Source organism: Felis catus, chromosome D4 (genome assembly GCF_018350175.1).
Source record: "Felis catus isolate Fca126 chromosome D4, F.catus_Fca126_mat1.0, whole genome shotgun sequence".
Classification (NCBI taxonomy): Eukaryota; Metazoa; Chordata; class Mammalia; order Carnivora; family Felidae; genus Felis; species Felis catus.
In genome coordinates, this window is record NC_058380.1 from 83,702,699 (window position 1) to 83,722,754 (window position 20,056).

The 20,056-nt window shown below is 50.4% G+C and overlaps 1 non-coding gene across 1 annotated transcript; it reads right to left on the reverse strand.

Moving 5' to 3' along the window:
• Nucleotides 1-7,738: 7,738 nt before the first annotated feature.
• LOC111557709 lies at nucleotides 7,739-7,844 on the reverse strand. The gene has a single exon (XR_002737937.2). It is a non-coding gene; the product is annotated as a U6 spliceosomal RNA (small nuclear RNA).
• Between the last annotated feature and the right edge of the window lie 12,212 nt (nucleotides 7,845-20,056).

Consider the following 20,056-nt stretch of genomic DNA (forward strand, 5'->3'; position numbering starts at 1 on the left):
TTTGAAAGTCTTAACTAAATGCTATGGTCTGCTTCCTTATTGTAACACAGACATTTAATAACAAAAAGAAATGCTTTCCTGGGGAAAAGAGCATTCTGAAACTGGGAAGGTGGGCCTGAAGCATCTTAGTTCCATGTTTTCCAAACTTGAGTCACTCGTGTACAGACTTTTGTGACTTTCACCATCCCCCCCTTGACCATCTTCAGAATGGTTTACTATTTCCCTTTCAGATGATTTCATTCTTTTTCCTAAAATAATTTTATTTCAAAGGGAAGTTTAATAAGCTGTTAGGAAAAACGAAAAAAAGATAATTTTTTAAAGGAGGAATATTATAATAGTAAAAAGAAAGTCAGTGACCCATCATGCAAGGTGGCTGGGATGGGACACTGAAAATGAACAGCACTATTGTCTTCTGGTAGATGCTGTGCCTGTGAGCCCCAGTCCAGTCGCTCTTTGTGTAAAAAGCAAGATTAGGAAATGTCAGGGGGCATAAAGGGCAAACCAACAGCAAGTGAACATTGACCTTGATGTAATCAGAGGGATGGGACTGGAGGGAATAGATTCTCCCATCCGATTCAAAGGCACTTCACCTGGGGACTTAGATACCTCCAAGGAGCTGTCAAACCACTGATGGTGACTTGGATTTAGACCAACTTCCCCCAAACACACACAGGCAGACACACAGACACACACACACATATTCAGCTAGGCCTTCCCTAGCTCGCCAGAGCTGGGCACTGTCTCTGTGGCCCCTGGCAATAACAAGGGTCCCACTCCCCACAGGACAGCCAGCCAGAAGCACGGTGCCACTCCCGCCACAGCGGGGGCTGATGGGTCATGTCCCTCTCACCCTGTAGACGCCGCTGCAGGCCGAACATGGCAGGGCTTTGGGTAATCTGGATGGTGGCCTTTCCCAGCCCCAGCCCTGCCTGTTCCCCCCACTGTCCCCATCTTCTCCGGCCCCTGTGTCAGCTGTTCCCTCTACCTGCTACACTGGCACCTGCTCCTGGGCATTCAGGTCTCAGCTGAAATGTCACCTTCCCAGGGAAGCCATCCCTCAAGGCTGGGTCTGAAGTTGGCCCCAATCACATGCTCTCTTGTCTCTTCACTAGTGGGCACTTCTATTAGTTTACTTGCTGAGGGTCTGTCTCCCCTCACTGGGATCAGAGCTCCATGGAAGCAGAACCTGTTCCCGCCATGTCACCGGCCCTCAGGAGACCCCCCAACAAATGGCCGCAAATCACAGATCACAGTGATCTGTGTCAGAACCTTGGGCAAGTTCATACAGAGTCTGCTCAACAAGGATCCAGATATGTGGCCACTGGAGAGGTCACGCATCTTTCATTTATTTGTGCAGCATAAGTCAGGTTCCACACAGAAATCTCTGGAATGCAATCTCAGATCATTAAGGTTGGAAAGCAGACAGGATATTCCCAGGGACTCCCTCCATCCTGCAGTCGGATGAAAATGAGAAAACCCATCTTCTAAACTCTCTGCTCTGCTCCACAGCCCGGCACTCAGGCAGCCAAGAAAGCCATAGCGCCGTGGTGCTGCGCGTGACAGGCAGTCGGCTCCGGGCCCCAATTCAGGGTTCAAGGCAGCTGGGTGGCCAACAGAGGCCAGAGGCTGCAGAGTTCAGTGGGCTGCGGGGGGGGGGGGTGGTGGCGCTGAACTGACTGATTTCTGACCCTCCCGGGCATGGTCGACGGCAGCTCCTGCCAGAGGGAGCAGTGGCAAGCTTAGTGTGATTTTGTCAGCCCTAATCACGATGCCCAGCACACGGTGGGCACTCGGGAAGTGGCAGCTCCTGTTGCCCTTGTGACCAGTCAATGCCCTGCTCAGAGGGTCTGCCAGCTCTCCACGCCATGCCCCGTGGGCTATCCAGCATGACTGACACCTGTGTGCTGGCCTCAGGGGCACCCAGCTGAGCAAGTCTTATCTCTGCCCTTGAGAGCTTGCTGGGAGGCGGGGGTGCCAGAGGCAACAACCCCCACGCGGTGCGCCTGGTGCTCCAACCCCGGGCAGCCCAGAGGGGCTCCGCGTGCCTTGCTAAGGAGCGTGGGCTCCTCCTGGAGCCATGGAGGGACCAATGCCTCCCAACCCGCCTCCATGTCAAAGCAGAGCCTCCCCTGGTCACTCTAATGATGTTGTCCTCGGAGGGGACCTCTCTCTGCCCTTTCCACTTTCTCCCTGGCTGCAAGCTCTCAAAATCTCCCCCTGGCTGGCGTGGAAAGGAAGAAATAATAAAAATAGCTAACCACCCACAGGAGCTAAATGTCCGAGTGTGTGCTCTGTGCTGGGGGTGGTGCTCAGTCTACACGGCACTATCTCCTTCAGTCTTTCCAGGGACCCCACAAAGTCAGTACTATGGCTGTTCGTATTTCACAAATGAGGAAACTGAGCCGCCAACTGCCACCTCACGTGTTCAAGGTCACACAGCTGGTGGTGGCCGGGCTTGTGGTGCTACCCTCTCAAAATAGGCACCGGCCTCAGCTCATTTCAGAACCACCGGGGAGTTTTAAAGGGGCCCATGCCCAGGTACCCCCACACGATACACCATAGTATCTGGGGTCGAGGACTGAGATTCAGTGTGTTTTAAAAGTTCCACAGGAGGGGTGCCTGGGTGGCTCAGTGGGTTAAGCGTCTCACTCTTGATTTTGACTCAGGTCATTATCTCTCGGTTCCTGGGTTCGAGCCCTGCGTCAGGCTCTGTGCTGGCAGCATGGAGCCTGCTTGGGATTCTTTCTCTCTCTGCCCCTCCCCTGCTCTCTCTCTCTCTCTCTAAATAAATGAATAAAAATTTTAAAAAATAAAATAAAAGCTCCACAGGAGACGTGAGGCCCTCACCCTCCTGCCGCTCACAAAGAGCCCCCTGATCGCAATGGGGTGGATCTGTCAGATGCCAGGTTGCACCCAAGTTAGCACCCTCTGCCCTGGCTGCCCTAGAAGAGGGAACGGAGAGAGCAGGCCTCAGCCGGGCGCATCGGCCATTTCTCCCCTCTGGGGCGGCTGCAGCTGGGGGGTGGGGTTCCAGGGCACAGAGCACAAAGGCTCCCTCTGCCCCCAGGCGGTGCCCAGACGCTGCCCCGCCTACCCAGCCCAGTCTGAACTCTGCCCACGTCTGGGACCAGCCCCTTGACCCCCCACATTCCAGCAGGGACCCCATGAGGGAGGGACAGACAGGGCTTTCAGGATGCATGCCTGCCAGGGGGGGATGAATTATTACCGAGAATTATCTGCCATGAGTACGGGGTGGCATTTCACGTGCCAAAGGTTGGCTGGCCCCGCCCTGGCCCTGGCTGCTTGGCTCCAGGGCCCTCATTCCGACTGTGCAAGGACAGAAACCTTATTCTCTTCCACAGCAAGAGGCCTCCGCCCCTCACCATCTGTGCTGCACCCCCTCAGCGATCCCCCTCCACCCCCACCCAGGGGCCAGAACCTTCCTTCTCCATGGCTCAGCACAGAGCGGATTAGATGAGGCTGACTCAAAAGTCAAGTTTCCCAGGTCTTTTTAAGCCAAGGAGTTTTTGACAGGGAAAGTCACTGTTGCCAAGATGTCAGCCCCAACCTGTTCTGGCTTTTCTGCTTGAGGCCCTGACAGATGCAAGCAGCTGCTGCAGCCGGGACAAGCTTACGTGGAAGGAGCCAGGGATTTTGGAACGAGACGGCCCTGTTTGAATCCCGGCTCTGCCACCTACCACCTGTGGAACTTGAGCCCTCTACTTGAAGTTTCTTACCTCAGTTTCCTCATCTGTAAAATGGGGATGACAACCTTGACCTTCCAGGAATGTTGTGAGGTTGAAATAAGATCACGGATGTGGAAAAGCTCTAAGTGGGAGCACAGAGGGCACACAGCAAGGCGAGGCACAATTCCGGTAAGGGGCCTCAAAGACTGACTTAGGGCATCACTTTGGTCGTACTTCCTGAGCCTCAGGTTGGGGCAGACCCAAAGCAGCAACTGTAAGCATATTCTCAAAACTGATGACTTCTCCCTGCCTTATATAACAGAGCCCAGAGGGCAAATTTCTTTCATCCAGTGTGCCTTCTCAGATTGATTGGCAATGGCTGTCTGTGGGAGCAGCCCACCTAGGCGGGGTAAGGGAGAACACCGAGTGATTAGCAATGTCTGCCATGAGAATGAAAAGCTAGGGTGGTGTTACGTATGCTACATCTTACCATTCCTCTTACAGAGCAAGGTCTAAAAATACTTCTTGCTCTAGTTTTTGCCCAGATTTCGGTGGCGGCCTCCACACTGACCTTTCTGCTTCTTGTCTTTTCCCACTCTCTGATCTTCAACTTCAGCTGCTAGAGTGAATCTCCTAAGATGAAAATCTATCACTGCTCCGTGGCTCTTCCTATTGCTCTGAAGATCAAACCACACTCCAGGGTTGACATTCAAGGCCCCCACTGGCCTCCCCAGTCTCTTCCATGGCCGCTCATTTCCAAACACACCCACCTTCAGCTTCATCAATCTGAGCATCTTTAAGAGCCGAAGCACGAGGATTCAAGGCAGCTTGGAAAGTCAAATTGAAAACCAAAACCAAATCAAGATCAGAGGAGCAGCCCAGAGACCTCTCAGCCTTTGCCACCAGTGAGTTTAACAAACCAGAGGGGACTGGTAAACTTCCAATGACCCCTGCAGCGCAGTTTACCAAGGCTGTCATCCTGCTCCCCCCTGACCGCGCTGATGGGATTAGTCATGAGTGGCCCCTGCTCTCTCTCCTGATTGCCCCTTCCAAGACAATTCCCTCATCAACAAGACACAGGATGGAGGCTTTCACGCACTGCTGTGTCCAAAGTTTTCTTGTCCAGGGTCCAGACACGCATAAGAGTCCCTGCCCCCCCCCCCAGACGCCCATGGGGTTCCTCTCCATACCTTCTCAGTCTTAATTCTTGCTATTCCCCTAAAGGCAATCAGATAATTCAATCTTTCAATTTCACAACCTTTACCCTGAGCACCTGCTCTGGCCAAGCTCAGGGATGAGCACTGGGGACTCAGAGATTGCACAGTAATTGCACAATCCAGAGAATGCCCAGTCATTCAGTGGATATTGTTAATTAACCTGACCGGAAGGGTTGATACTCTGGAAGTGCAACCTATGTTGCATGGCTGGGGAATGAGGACCTCATAAACAAATCACAGTTCGCTTTTGAGACTGGGATGTTTACTGAAATCATTAAACAAGGGTTTAGGCTTGCTGAAGAGGCAACCACACGAATAAGTGTCTTGAGGGAAAATACCTTCTTTAAAGAAAAGAATCCAAACAGGCTTTTTCTTTCTTTTTTTCTATTCAACTTTTTACTTTGAAATAATGTCAAAGTTCTAAGTTACAAGACTAGCACAAGGGATTTGCACATACTCTTGCCCTAGGTTCGCTGATTGTTCACATTCGCGACTATTACTTTATCATTCTCTCTCTCTAGGTATATCTTTTTTCTGACCCATTGAGGGTAAGTTGCAGATATGATGCCCCTTTCCTCCTAAATACTTTAGTGTGTATTTCCTGACAACATAGGCAGGCACATAACCACCGTGCAATTAGCAAAATCAGGACATTTAGCCTTGACATAACATGATATCTAATCTACAGGTCTTATGCAAATTTGGTTAACCTTCCCAATGATGCCATTTCAGGGCAATTTGTTTTCTGGTTCATGATCCAATCCAGAATAATAGATCACATCTAATCATCACGTCTCTTTGGTCTCCTCCAACCTGGGAACAGTCCCTCAGCCTTTTTGCCCTTCATGACATTGCCATTTTTGAGGAGTACAGGTCATTTATTCTATGGAATATTCCTCACTTTTCATTTGTTGGATATTTCTTCATGATTAGATCAGGCTATGCATTTGGGGCAGGGATATCACAGAAATGGTAATTGTCTTTCTCAGTGCATCCTATTAAGAAGCACTTGCCGGGGGTGCCTGGCTGGCTCAGTTGGTAAAGCATGTGACTCTTGATCTCCGGGTTGTGAGTTCGAGCCCAGTGTCAGGTGTGGAGATTACTTAAAAAAATAACATCTTAAAAAAAAAAAAAAAGCAAAGAAAAGAAAAAGGAGCACTTGATGTCAAGTTGCCCCATTACTGGTGATAGTTATTTTGGTCGCTTGGTTAAAGCATGTGGCTCCCAGTTATATCTCCTATACAATTACTATTTTCTCTTTATAGTTCATAAATAATTTCTAGGGGAGTACTTTAAGACTATATGGATATTTGGGGCACCTGGGTGGCTCAGTGGGTTGAGTGACTGACTTCGGCTCATGTCACGATCTCGCGATTCGTGCATTCGAGTCCTGCATCGGGCTCTGTGCTGACAGCTCAGAGCCTAGAGCCTGCTTCAGATTCTGTGTGTGTGTGTCTCTCTCTGCTCCTCCCCCACTCACACTCTGTGTCTCTCTCTCAAAAATGAATAAACATAAAAAGAAAATTTAAAGACTATACAGATATCTTACTTCTCGTCAACTTTCATCCTTGTTTCAATCTTGATGATTCCTATCTATGCCAATTATTACTCTGATGACTGCAAAATTGTGACTTAAAATTTCTATTCTTTTTAGCGTTCTACCGTAAAGAAGAGCTTTTAGTACATGTGCATATATTATATGGATGACGGACCCACGAACTCGGATCTTATTCGACGAGTTATAATTCATTACTATCATTATTTACTTGATAACCTAACTGTTCCAGATTTGGCCAGGGAGAGCTCATGCAAGCTGGCTGCTATGGCCTTTTGCTGTGTCTCTCCTATTCATCGAGTACTTGCTTACTTTCGAGGCCAAAAAGATGCTCCAGGCTCATCTTATACTCTTGCTGGCCTAGCCCAGAAACCAGCCACTTTGGTGGCTCAGTCAGTTAAGCATCCAATCTCTGCTCAGGTCATGATCTTGCAATTTGTGAGTTCGAGCCCCGCATCAGGCTCCGCGCTGACAGTGAGGAGCCTGCTTTAGATCCTCTGCCTCCCTCTCTCTGCCCCTCCCCTGCTCGTGCTCCTACTCTCTCTCTCTCAAAAATAAATAAATGTTAAAAAAAATAAAAGAAATCAGCCATTTCTCCATGGAGCCCTGGTTCCTCCAGTAGAGGATGGTATTTAGAAGCAAGGAGCTGGGCACTAGGTGCACTCACGTTTCTAGGTCCTCTCAGTGGACAGGACTAGGAAGTAGACGCGTACCAAAATACAAATCCAAGAGTTCATACTGAACCTCCAGTCCTTCCTGGCCTTCCCCAGGCCATACTTGTGTCCCTTCCATATCAGTGAGAAACCTGGCTCTCAATAGCCTCAGTGTATTTCATCTTTTACTCAATCCTCCAATACACACGGATTAGAATTGCTAATCCATGCCACTATGAAAAACAAGCCTATTAGGTAGAGTTTTCAATATTTATTTGCAATTTTGCAATTTTTTTTTTAAGTAAACTCCACGCCCAATGTGGGACTTGAACTCACAACCCTGAGATGAAGAGTTGCATGCTCTAGGGGCGCCTGGGTGGCTCAGTCCGTTAAGTGTCTGACTTCAGCTCAGGTCATGATCTCGCGGTCTGTGAGTTCGAGCCCCGTGTCGGGCTCTGTGCTGCTGACTCAGAGCCTGGAGCCTGCTTCGGATTCTGTGTCTCCCTCTCTCTCTGCCCCTCCCCCGCTAGTGCTCTGTCTCTGTCTCTCTCTATCTCAAAAAATAAACAAACATTAAAAAAAAAAAAAGAGTTGTACGCTCTACGAACTGAGCCTGCCGGGGACCCCTTAATCTTTTTTGTCTTCACGAATTTGTGTGTCACCCTTGCTCAGGGGCCATGCTGATCTTCTCTGTGTCGTCCACTTTTAGTATATGTGCTCTCGAAACAAGCACACAACTCTTTTTATCTTCAGACTGAGAGTATAGATTGAAGTTCTATATTCAACTTACCCAGGGGCCTCCTGGGCGGCTTAGTCGGTTGAGCATCCGACTCTTGGCTTTGGCTCAGGTCATGACCCGAAGGTCATGGGATAGAGCCTGGCGTCAGGCGCCATGGAGCCTGCTTCAGATTCTCTCTCCGTCTCCCCGGCTCACACACTCTGTCTCTCTCTATCTCTCTCAAAAAAAAAAAAGTTTTTTTTCACTCGGGTTAGTTCTCCCCCCGCCCCTGCCCCCTTCAGTGTGGTTTGTTATTCATTTGAAATACAATGCAATCATTTATAAATATAGAGCTGTTTCGTTAGAGATTATTTCTTTCCATGGCTTGTTTTAGTTCCCTTATAAATAACACATTAAAAAAAGTAACACATAACTAAACTTTCTTCTTCTGCTTTTTCACTTGTCTTCTTGCTGTTTTTGCTTTAATAAAGGAAATTAACCCATTTACAGGTATAGTGAAAGGCTAATATGTCTGGTCTTTTCCCCTGACATTTTGTTTGTGTCTTTTATTTGTTTACCTCTTTCATACGAACGGGAGAGAGTTTAGCAGCCCTGTCTCTCTGCCTGCGCCCAGCATCTGGTCTGGCACATGGTAATGCTCAGCAAACAGTTGTGGAATGCAGACTGGGAGCTCAGCAAGTGGCTTTCCCTTGTACCTCGACAGACAGACATGGAGTCTTGACCTTATTCGGATGAACAGGAGTTGCCATCAAGCTGAAAAACTATGTGGAAAGTCTTAGCAAAGGGCCTGAGTGTCGTAATCACTGAATAAATCGTACCCGCTGTTTTTGAACGTTGACTAAGAACCCGGCACGGAGCTATATTATCTTATTTGATCCTCACCATAATCCTATTTTACAGATGAGGATACCTGGGGTTTAGAGAAGCAATTTGCCTTCACAACTAGGAAGCAGTAGAGTTGGGATCTGAATCCAGATCTGACTTCAAAATCCACACTTTACCCACAACATGTTCCTGCATCTGAGATATTCAGAGACAAACACAGACACAGGTAACCCCAGGAACTCCGAAGTTCTTGCTCACAACGTCAAAGTTTCCTTAGCTGGGCCCAACTGTCAGCCAAGGAAACCCATGGCCAGAATGGAGGCTAATCAATCCCATGTAGTCAGGCCCATGAAGGAATAAGGAAAGGCTCCAGTGATGGCTTAGAAATGTACCAGCATACAATGATCCCCCCATCAAAATTAACCCGGATTTGAAAGACTTGGCCAAAGTACGGGGAAACGAACATTCTTGTGCTCTGCTGGTGGGAGTGTAAATAGTCACAGCCAACATTGATGAGAGCTTCTGGGCCAGGCCCTTTACACCGGGGTTTCTCAACCTCAGCACTGTTGACATTTGGAACTGGCTCCTTCTTTGTTGTTGGAGCTGTCCTGTGCATTGTCAAATATTTAACAGCCTCCCTGGTCTTTTCTCATCAGATGTTAGTGCCACCACACCGCAGTTATGACAACCAAAAATGTCTCCAGGCATCACCAAATGTCTGCTGAAGGGGTAAAGTCACCCCCAGTCGGAAACCACTGCTTCCATGTATCAGACTAATGTAACCCTCACAACAATCCTAAGAAGTTGGTACTTTCGTTATCCCCACTCTACAGATAAGGAAACTAGGCACAGATAGGTTAAGGTCCTACCTTTAAGGAGAAGCAGAAAAGGGATTAAAACCCAGGCAGTCAGAGTCCAGAGGCCACAATGCTTCATTGTAGCAGACAGCCTTTCTGATCTAATCTTTCCCTAGAACAATTTGGGAAAATATAAAAAGAAGTAAACATATATGCCATTTGGGCCACAGTCCCATGTCTAGAACTTTATGGAAATGTGCACACAGGATGCTCATCTCATCGTTTACACTCACGAAAAGCTGGAAGGGCAGTAAAGGCCCATCCAGAGGGGATCAGTCTTCCTTCTGGGCCTGAGTGCTTAAGCACCGAGCTCAAACCAAAATCATTTTTTTAACCTCTTAAATTATTCTACAGACATTAAAAAAGGGTTATACAGGGGCACTTGTGTGGCTCAGTTGGTTAAGCATCCTACTTCGGCTCAGGTCATGATCTCATGTGGTTTGTGAGTTCGAGCCCCACTTCGGGCTTTCTGCTGTCAGTGCAGAGCCTGCTTGGGATCCTCTGCCTCCCTCTCTCTGCCCTGTCTCTCTCTCAAAAATAAACAAAGAACTTTAACAAAAAGGGTTATACAGTACTGACAGAAAAAGTTCCTCAATATTTTACTGAATACAAACAGAAGGATTAGAAAACCACATGCGTCGTATGGTTTCATTTCTAGAAAATTTGTATGTACATACAGCAAGGGGGGAAAGTGCTATTTGTAGGTAGAGGTGATTACAGTACTTCGTGCACTTGTTGAGAATGTTACCTGATGGGATGAGCGGTAAAGGAGGGCCAGTCACAAAAGGCCACACAGTGTGTGGTTCCATTTATGCGAAATATCGGAATGGGCAGATCCATACAGGCAGAAAGATTAGCAATTGCCAGGGGCTGGGGGAGTGGGGACTGGGAGTCACTGCCAATGAGTATGAGTATTTTTTATGGGGTGACGAATATATGCTGGAATAAAATAGTGCTGACGGCTACATAACCTTGTGAATATACTGAAATTCGCTGAATTGTACACTTTTAAAGGATGGATTTTATAGTATCTGACTAATGTTTCAGTAAAGCAAATTCTGACAGAAATGCAAGGAGTAACTGACCCATCCAAACAATGATTGGGAAGCCATCGACACAATAGAGAGTCTGGCCAGTCCCCCAGTCCCTGTGGGACTCTGGGAGGCCCATTTCCCACAGTGAATGGGAAGAGGAGGTAAAGTTAGTTGACCATCAAAGAGTACCTGGACAACACGGGGACAGGCAGAGCTGACGCATGGCTTCCACGCACACAGATGGGTACTCACTTCTGCCACACCTCGTGGCACTCTCCCATTGCTCTGTGTTCGGGCCTCAAGAGCCTTTTGAAATTTTTTTTTTCAACTTTTTTATTTATTTTTGGGACAGAGAGAGACAGAGCATGAACGGGGGAGGGGCAGAGAGAGAGGGAGACACAGAATCGGAAACAGGCTCCAGGCTCCGAGCCATCAGCCCAGAGCCTGACGCGAGGCTCGAACTCATGGACCGCGAGATCGTGACCTGGCTGAAGTCGGACGCTTAACCGACTGCGCCACCCAGGCGCCCCACTCAAGAGCCTTTTGGATTAGAAGTTATTCCCTTTAATGTGCTTTAGTGGAGCCAAAGGACAGTTTGGGGGATGACGGTCATGATCTTCACCAGCCCCCACTCCAGCCCACAATCCAGGTAAAAACAATGTGCGATCACTGCAGGACAAACCCTCAGCCCCCACCTCCAACTGGACTGACTTCTTCCGTGTTTTCCTTGCATAACACGAAGTCCCAGGTAAGGCAGTACAGAATAGTTTATCCAAAGGCTTGAGGATATCATTGAGGACTCAGGTTCTTGCTTTTTTTTTTTTTTGGCTCAGCCGCCCTTACATGTCGGTCTCATCCTCAGGGCTGCAGGATGGCTGCAGCAGTTCTGGATATCACATCTTCACCATCGGTGCCCAGAGGCAGAAAAGAGTTTGGCCGGACCTTCCCAGAAGTCCTCCTGCAGACTGTTTTTCCCCTTCTCAGAGTCAGAACTGGGCCACATGCCCTCCCCTGTCCCCAACCACTGGCAAAGGGATGAGGACCACCATGGCTCACTTAGACTTGTCAGGATTTACGCGGTAGCAAGTTAATGGCTGGAGGGGTAGACACCAGAACAACATCTGGTCTCTGCAGCAACGGCAGAAGGGCAGCTGGCCGCCAGCCATGGTGGTCACGTTGGAATTCCTCCTCGAGCAGTTTGCCCTCTACCTGATGTGCTCTTTCCCAATCTCTCCGGGTTAACATCTCCTCTACCCTTACAGCAACCCGTCACCTCCTCCAGAAAGCCCTCCCTGTCCTCACTGAACCAGTACCTTCTTCACAGCCCTGGCCACTGGTGCAACTAAATAATTACATACGTCATTCTTTGATGAAAGTCTGTCCCATGGAGGCAGATCTACCCTTTACCCCCAGGACCCGGTCAAAGCCTGCACAGAGTAGGTACTCAATAAACAGCTATTGGCTAGACAAATGCATTGTATGTTTCAAGAGGCAGATGTGAAGTCTGGAAGATGCTATCAAGGGCTTTCTCTGGGTGGTGAGATTTTTTATTAAAATATAACACACGGCAGAGTGCTCACATCTTAGGCGTAGCTCGCAGCTCGATGACTATATAAATGTGTAAGCAGCTGGGAGGTATGACACGGAGTCATTTTATTTTCCTCTCTGTCCTTTCCTGGGAGGTTTCCAACCTTTTCAATCTTGCAAGGGATTGAGTCATTTTTACAAAAACAAAGCCTTTATTATTATTATTATTATTTTAAACAAAGAAAATGTCATTTTCAACTATTTGGGGATGTAGAAGGAACCCATGGGGCGCTAAGAATTTCTTCCTTCCCTTGTTTTATTTTCCCTTCCTTCCCAATCCCCCAGCGGGAAAACCCTCCTGGAGTTTTAGATGACCTCCGCCTGCCTCCAGGGGGTAGGTGTCAGCTGCTACAAAGGCACAAAGGCTGTGCCAGGCTCAGGATTAAAATGAGGCAAAAAGGTAAATTTGCATGAGAAAAATGATATATAGGTGTTTGTGTTTTACTTTTCTTTTTCTCCAAAAGCAGGAATCTGGGGGGTCTGAAACACTTGGCTCTTTTAATAAAGAACTGGAATTTACTCTTAAAGTTACACCCATGTTAATAATTTGTATGTGATGTCTGGTGTCTGCCTCCTTGCCTGGCCCATCCTAAGTGTGGGGGGAACAGAGAGATGGATCAGATCTGGTGCCTGTCCCCAGGGAGACTGTCACAACAATCACTTCAAAGTGTGGCTGGAGCTTTAATGAATGATTACTGAATGGGCAGGACATATAGCAGAGGCTATCATCCCAGGGAACGGGCATTTGAAATGGGTTTTGAAGAACATATGGAAGTTTGTCAGCAAGAGAAGGGATGGAAAGGCATTTCAGGCAGAGGGAACAGCCAAACCAAAGTACTGAGTGCAGTGGTCAAGGGTATGCATGCAAACGCCTGGGTTCCCCATCTCTTAGCTGTGTGATCTTGAGCAAGCTTTTCACTCTCTTTGTGCCTCAGTTTCTTCTTCTACTAAATAGAACTAATGACAGGACCTACCCCATAGAGTTGATGAGGACTAACTCAGACAAACCACCGAAAGACCTTCCTCCTGTGCAGGGAAGACTTTGGTAACATCGCTAGCTCCTGGTTTTGGTGCAATGGGTCTTAGGCAACTTTGCTCTGATGCTGGGGAAGCTGGTGGGGGCCTGGGCAAGTTTTCAACCAGAGAATGACATGATCAGATCAGGGTGCCTGCAGGGGGAGGTTGGGCTGGCGGCATGAGTAGAGAGGGTCAACACAGTGGTCAGAGAACAATGGTCATGCGGGACCTGGCAGGCGCTGTGTGCACAGGGAAGGTGGAGCACGCAAGACGGAGTCTCTTAGGGGCTGAATTTCTGTCCCCTCAAAGCTCATATGCTGAAGTCCTAATCCCCAGTGCCTTAGAAAGTGACTGCATTTGGAGACAGGGCCTTTAAAGAGGCAACTAAGGCAAAATGAGGTCATTAGAAGGGACCCTAGTCCAGTTTGACGGGTGTCCCCATAAGAAGAGATTAGGACAAGATATGCTCACAGGCAGGAGCACAGGAGGGCCAGGGAGACGGTGGCTGGCTACAAGCTGAGGAGAGACGCCTCAGAAGGAATCAACCGAACAACACCCTTCTCTCCAACTCCCAGTCGCCAGAACTGTAAGAAAACAGATTTCTGCAGTTCGAGCCACCCAGTCTGTGTGGTACTGTGTTATGACTGCTCGACCAGACCAATACAGAGTCCAACGGCGCAGTGGAGGGATTCGGGTGTTGACCAGATGCGGGAGCCAAGGGACAGAGGAGACAGCCTGTGGATTCCGGCTGACACAAGAGGTAGAAGGAGGTGCTGTCACTGAGACGGGACAGGAGAGAGGGCAAAAAGGGTGAATTGTGTTTCGTGCTTGTGAGAGACAGCCACGAAATGAAATATGCCGGGGAAGGAAATGCGGGCCGGGGCCCCGCGCATCTTGGGCTCTGGGTATCCTGGCCCCAGGCCTGCCATGGCTCTAACAGCTCTACCAGATGCTCTGGGCTTGCCAGGTCCACACAGTGGTGACAGATGCTGTCACACTCAGCCCTAGCGCAGACTGGGTGGGGTGCTGCCAGCTGGGCCTTGCCTCAGCATGCAGAAGGGGAAGGAAGGGCGGGCCAGCTGAGGCACAGGCCTCAGAGATAGGGCCAAGGGCGCCCATCCTTCCGGGAAAACAGTCTGGTCACCAGGATACAACTCGTATGTCGTATGTCACCTTGGATATATCACCTTGCAGCTGGCCCAGCCCAAGTCACAGTTGGCTTGGGCACATTGGGCTTTCACTCCTGGTGATACTAAGAGTGACTGCTACCCAGGTGTTACATGTCTCCCAGGCTCAGAGAGGCGAAGGGCCTTGTCTAGAGGGTCACATGGTTCTGTCACACCCTGGAGTCCATGCTCTTAAGAGCTCTGACATTCCAGGTTTCCCTCAAAGTGGACTTGGGCAATCCACATCAGCTTTTGACAGTAACTTCTAGAGAGCATGGCGATTATGTAAAGAGAGGTCATCTCTTAACATGTATTTCTGGATTTTATGGTTAAGAAATGTGTTTTGTTTTTGTTTTGTTTTGAAGGAGGTTTCAAGGCTCATCTGCTAAAAATATTTAAAGTAAGAATTTGGAAGCCTTTAGAGGCAGGAAACTGTAATTACTGCAAAGCACTCAGTTGGCACAAATGCCTGCCAATTCCTGGGCCATCTGGGGAGCCCAGGCCCTGCCCCAGAGCAGCCCTTAGGGATTCCCCCACCCCCACCCCCTCAGGGGTCCCGGCCAAAGCCACTTCCGTGGACCAGGCCCGAGCTCAGCCCGCCTGGAAGCTGGCCTGCTTCCCAGCTTGCGGTTTGTACTGGGAGCTGTCCCACGGTCTAAGGCCTGGCTTTGGCTAATTGCTTGCCTCCCAGGGGAGGCTGGGGGAGAACTGGGGCTTGTAGGCAGCGAGTCCTGAGTTCCAATCTCCCTGCTACCTCCTAGAGGTCCACAAGACCTGACTGTGGGCTATGGACCCAGACTCTGGATTAGAACCCAGATTTGCCCACTTCCCAGACTTGGGCAACTCATTGTTTCCTCTCCTCACAAAGGGGAGTAGAATACTAATGACCTCACAGGCTTATGGAGAACATTCAGTGACCCAGTATGTATAAAAGTGCTTGGAACAGTGTCTGACACAAAGTGCCCAGTAAATGTGGGGATACTACTGTTACTGTGCCTTTGAGCAGTGTCTCCTTCAGCTACCTGAGCCTCAGTTTCCCCACTGGAAAATGGGAATGATACCTGCCCCTCCCTCGGAACACTAATAAAACGATCAGATGACAAGATGTAAATTAAACATTTAGCACGGTACCTGGCAACTAGTGAATGTTCAACAAATTACTAGCAATTATTTTTATTCTCCCAAAGCCCTTCTGGGAAGTGCACACTCTGGAAAAGCTGCCCGAGAAGATTAAAGGATTCAATTAGTGAGAAGAGAGGCAAAGCCATGCCATTGAACAATTTCTAGCAGCCCTGAGGTGCTGTAAGCCCCTTGGCAAGTGGAACACGGTGGGCACAGGGACGTGGGACGTGAAGAGGCTGGAAAGCAACGTGTCCTGATGCAGAGGCTGGCAGCTGGCAGCAGGGAATTCTGGGAGCGGAAGCGGGGGTGGGGGTTGAGTGGGGGAGGATGTCAGCTGTGGGGCTGGGGGACTGGGCTGGGGGAGGGCAGAATGCTGAGGCCAAGGGTGGGGCGGGGTGGGGCAGCCTGGAATCTAAGCCTATGGGTGGGACAAGGAGCAGGATTCCAAACTGGCTGGGAGCTCAGGCGAGTCCCTGCCCCTGTGAGCGGCACTTTCCTCATCTGTTAAGTGGGGCCAAGGATGCATTCCATGACTCAAAGAACATATGTGCCCCCAGGCCAGGTGCATGGTAGGTGCTCCATAACAGGGCTGTTAATACAACCTGGAAGCCTAGACCCGAGTGGAGGAGAAGCTGGTGGCAGATACTCCTGGCTACGGGTGGGCCTGGTGATGCCAGTGGGCACTGGGGAGGGACTCGGTGGGTGAGGCTGCCTTCCCAGGTGCTTTCTGGACCCCCACCCCCAGGCTCTGCAAACTACTTCTTCCTGAGACTTGCCATGGGCCCTTCGTCCATCCAGCTAGCATCAGGATTATCACAGGCTCCTCCTCAGGATCCAGACTCCAGGTCTGCAGTGCTGGGAGTTCTGCCAGTATTAAAATCTGCCGGTATTAAAGCATAGTCCTTTCCTAGCACTGGGACCGTGATCTCCAGCTGCAGGAACCCTGATGTGAGCGGATAAAATGCCTATGTAAAAAGACGTAGGTATTGTGACATAGCATTGGACTTCTACTGACCTTCTGATGGTAGATCGGAAGGAGAATCATCAGCTTCCAGACTGCGTTGATCACTGGGAAAGCAAAACCTCAGATAAGGGATCTACGGTGTAACACAAATCTAGGACCCTGCAGCCCACATTTGCAGAAGGCATAGCCATTCCAAGGACAATGCAGCGTTTGCAACAAGTGACCACATACTGGGAAATAAAGCAAGGGGGTGAAATCATTCTGAGTGTGGTGTGACTACATGCATTCAATCTGGAAATAAAGAGACCCACTTGGGGCCTGGGGGAGGGCAGCTCCCTAGGCACCCCATCAGTCTTGGTTGTGGGAACAATGGGATGTGTGGCCATCTTGCCTCATTGTTGCTGAGTTGTTTTTCAAAGCCAGCATTTTTTGAGCATCTCCTGTGTGCCAGGTCTGTGCGCTCTCTTGTGACTTCCCTCCAGAATGTGGTAGGTCCCGTTATCATCTCCACTCCATAGAGGACAAAGTTGGGGTTAGAGAGCTCAAGCGACTTGCCCAAAATCACCCAAGTATAAAGCAGCCCAGGGCTGTAAGATTCCATGATTTTAATGACCTCTGAGGCTGGTAGAATTAATAACCCCATTTTTCAGATGACTAAACAGAGGCATATGGCACAAGGCCAATAAGGGATAGATTTAAACTGGGGATTAGAGCACAGGTCTAGAGTGTCAAGACTTTACAGAGTGGGAAACTGAGGCTGAGGGCTGCTGGGACTTGAATGGGAACACACAGATGGGGGTGGCAGGAGGCTGAGATTCAGGCCTGAGCTTCTAGAAAGGGAAACAAGTCTGAGAGGAAATGACCACAAATGCCTCCCACCCCCACCCAGACAGGAAGGGAAGGACAATGCCCCAGACAGACTGAAGGAGAGGGCTTCTCACCCCCCAGGCCCCAGACACAGGGGCCCCAAGGCTGACAGGCGTCCATTATCGTGAGGTCTCAGGGTTGGGGCAGCTGAGCAAACAGCAGTCCCCTGGCAACGACACAAAATGGCCATTGAGGAAGATCGGGGCCTGGGGGAGGGGTGGGGCTGCTGTGACCAGCTCCCAAGTGGAGGAGGGAGGGGCTGCCTGCAGGGCATCCCAGTCACCAGCCCTCTCAACTGGAGGACAAGGAAGCTAAGACACTGGCCTGGGATCACACAGCTGGTCAGTTCCACTGCTTCACTCTGGAGGGGGGTGGAGGGCTGGGTGGTTGCCCCGTGAGGGTCGGTGCGCTCGCTGTTCCAGGCACGAAGAGACGAGCCCAGGAGGCCACAAGCTGCCTATAGTCAACACTAGAGCCCTAGCTCCAGGTGGCTCAGAGCAGCCCTAGCCCAAGGAGCTCAAGGTCACACAGCGAATGGGGGCCGCTGGTCTTTCCTTGCCCTGCTGGCTCCTGCTTGCTGGCAGGGGCTCTGTTTCCCACCCTACCCCTGTCTCCCATCCCCCATCTCCCAGCTGTCTCCCCGGAAGGCAGCACAAGGCCGGTCAGATTGCCACGGGGCATGTGGGTGCCAGGTGTGGCTGAGACAGCTGGGAGGGCAGGTGGGCAGAGAGGGCTGTAGCCGGACTGGACACCACAGCAGCTGCTCCAGGCTGCCCAAGGGGCCCGATGCTCTGTGGCCGACCAGCCTCTGGGGTGGCATCCTGACTCTGCCACTGAGGCTGGTTGGTGATACTGGTTTTGAGTCTCTTCCTCTGCCAGGCCCTCGATGTCCCCGACTGCAGACGCATTTGCCTGGTGTGAAAATGTAATGTGGTTTGCAGAGCATGGCGCCTGCTAGCGCCGTGATGGTTGGGTTGTGACCATCATCATTGCCTCCTGATGGCCTGAGGAAAAAAGATCAGGGGGCCAGAGGACCTCTGCACAAAGGCCTGGTGGGTCACTTGACTCCCGGAGTTCAGTTCTCCCTCTCCCGCAGTCAGCCTGGTTCCCAAAGCCCAATTTGGGCCATTCCCTTGTCCCTACTGAACACCCTTCCCAGTTCCCCATTGCTCACCCACAGCTTATGGCAGCATGGTCCATAAATGGGAGATTAGAGTCATTCTGCTGGAGCAGCACCAGAGGCCCAGAATTCCACCCTTGGGTCTCTTCTTCCCACCCTTTTATTTGCCCCATCAAGGAATTCCAGGGTTCCTTCTTGCACCCTCCGGGTTCCATGACAGCTAGTTTGAGAACCACCTTCCAGGGGAAGGGAGCCAAGCCCCTGACTCTGGCACTCAAGGCCTCCATTTCTGGAGCCTCTTTCTCAGCTTCCTATTCTTGTTTCCCACAGATGTCTCCCCAGGTGGCCCACGCCCTATTCCTGCCTTTCAGATCTTCTCCCCGTTGTGCATCTGACAGATACCTCCTTAACTCCAGAAGCCTAGAACCCATAGTCTCCTCCCAGATGACCTCTCTGACTGTCCCAAAGGGACCCGGCCCCCTCCCTGAGCTCCCTGAGCTCAAGTGGCAGACTCACAGGGATTGAGGGGCAGGATTTGGCAAGAGCAGGAGAAAAGGATCTAACTCAGAGGAAGGCGATGTGGGTGGAGGACAGAAACAAAGGAAGAATGAAAAAGGGGGGGAAGGAAGAGAAGAGGCTGGTGTGGGGTCTGGCAGCGTGCCCATCGCCTCCCCCTTATTTCCCACTTTGCCCTGAAGCCAAGCCCATCGCCCCCAGCTCCAGTGGGATTCCAGAAGCCCCATTCAGGGCCCAAGGTGGATTAGCAGCCCAGGGACAAGGGGACTAATAGGGGATGAGCCACTACCCATCCTGGGGCTCTCGTCCCTCGGTCCTCTGGGTCAAGTGTCAGGCCAGGGCTGGTCCAGGTCCCACCTGGGGCCACACAGGGAGGACTCAATGAAGTAAGAAAGGGTTTAGGCCAACTCCATGAGCAGACCTGTGGCCATGGTTGTCTTTCTGATACTGTTGGGTCAGCCAGGCTGGGTGCAACTGGTTCCATCTCTCAGGGCTCTGTTCCTAGATGATCTGTCCTCCTGGGTATGTTCCAGGGTAGGGTCAAGTTCCCCCAAAAACCCAGGAGGTGAGGGGAAGGCCACCAGATGCTGACCTTGGTCTGCTACCTTTACAGATGCCCCAGAGTCTGGGCCAGACCTCATCCTTCTCCCCAACTCTTTTCCCCCAGAGCCAAGATGGACACACAGAGACCAAGGAGCCAGATGCCAGCTTCATCTGGAACCTGCAGGATTCAGGGGAGGGTGAACCCAGCTAGGGTAGGGATAGGCATCCGGAGGACTTGGGCAAGTGTTCCAAGGTCTCACCATTTATTTGGTTCCAAAAAAACAAGTAATTCAGAACTTTTATCAGGGCATTCGTGCAAGCATCTGGTGGTTCAATATCTCCTCAGCACATGCTAGGCTCCAGAGGCTCCCGAGCTGGTGCTGGCACCATGGAGACAGCTGTGGGGACCAGTGGAAACAGTTCACCGTGGCTCTGAGTTCAGACAGTTGGGACTTGAGTTCTGGTTCTGTCTCCTTCTCATGCTAAGGCTGAAGCCTGGGGCAAATTGAATCTCAGTTTCCCCATTTGTGAAATGGGGGTGAAGCTTCCTGTCAGGTAGGGTCATTGTGAAAAAAAAAATCATAGGAA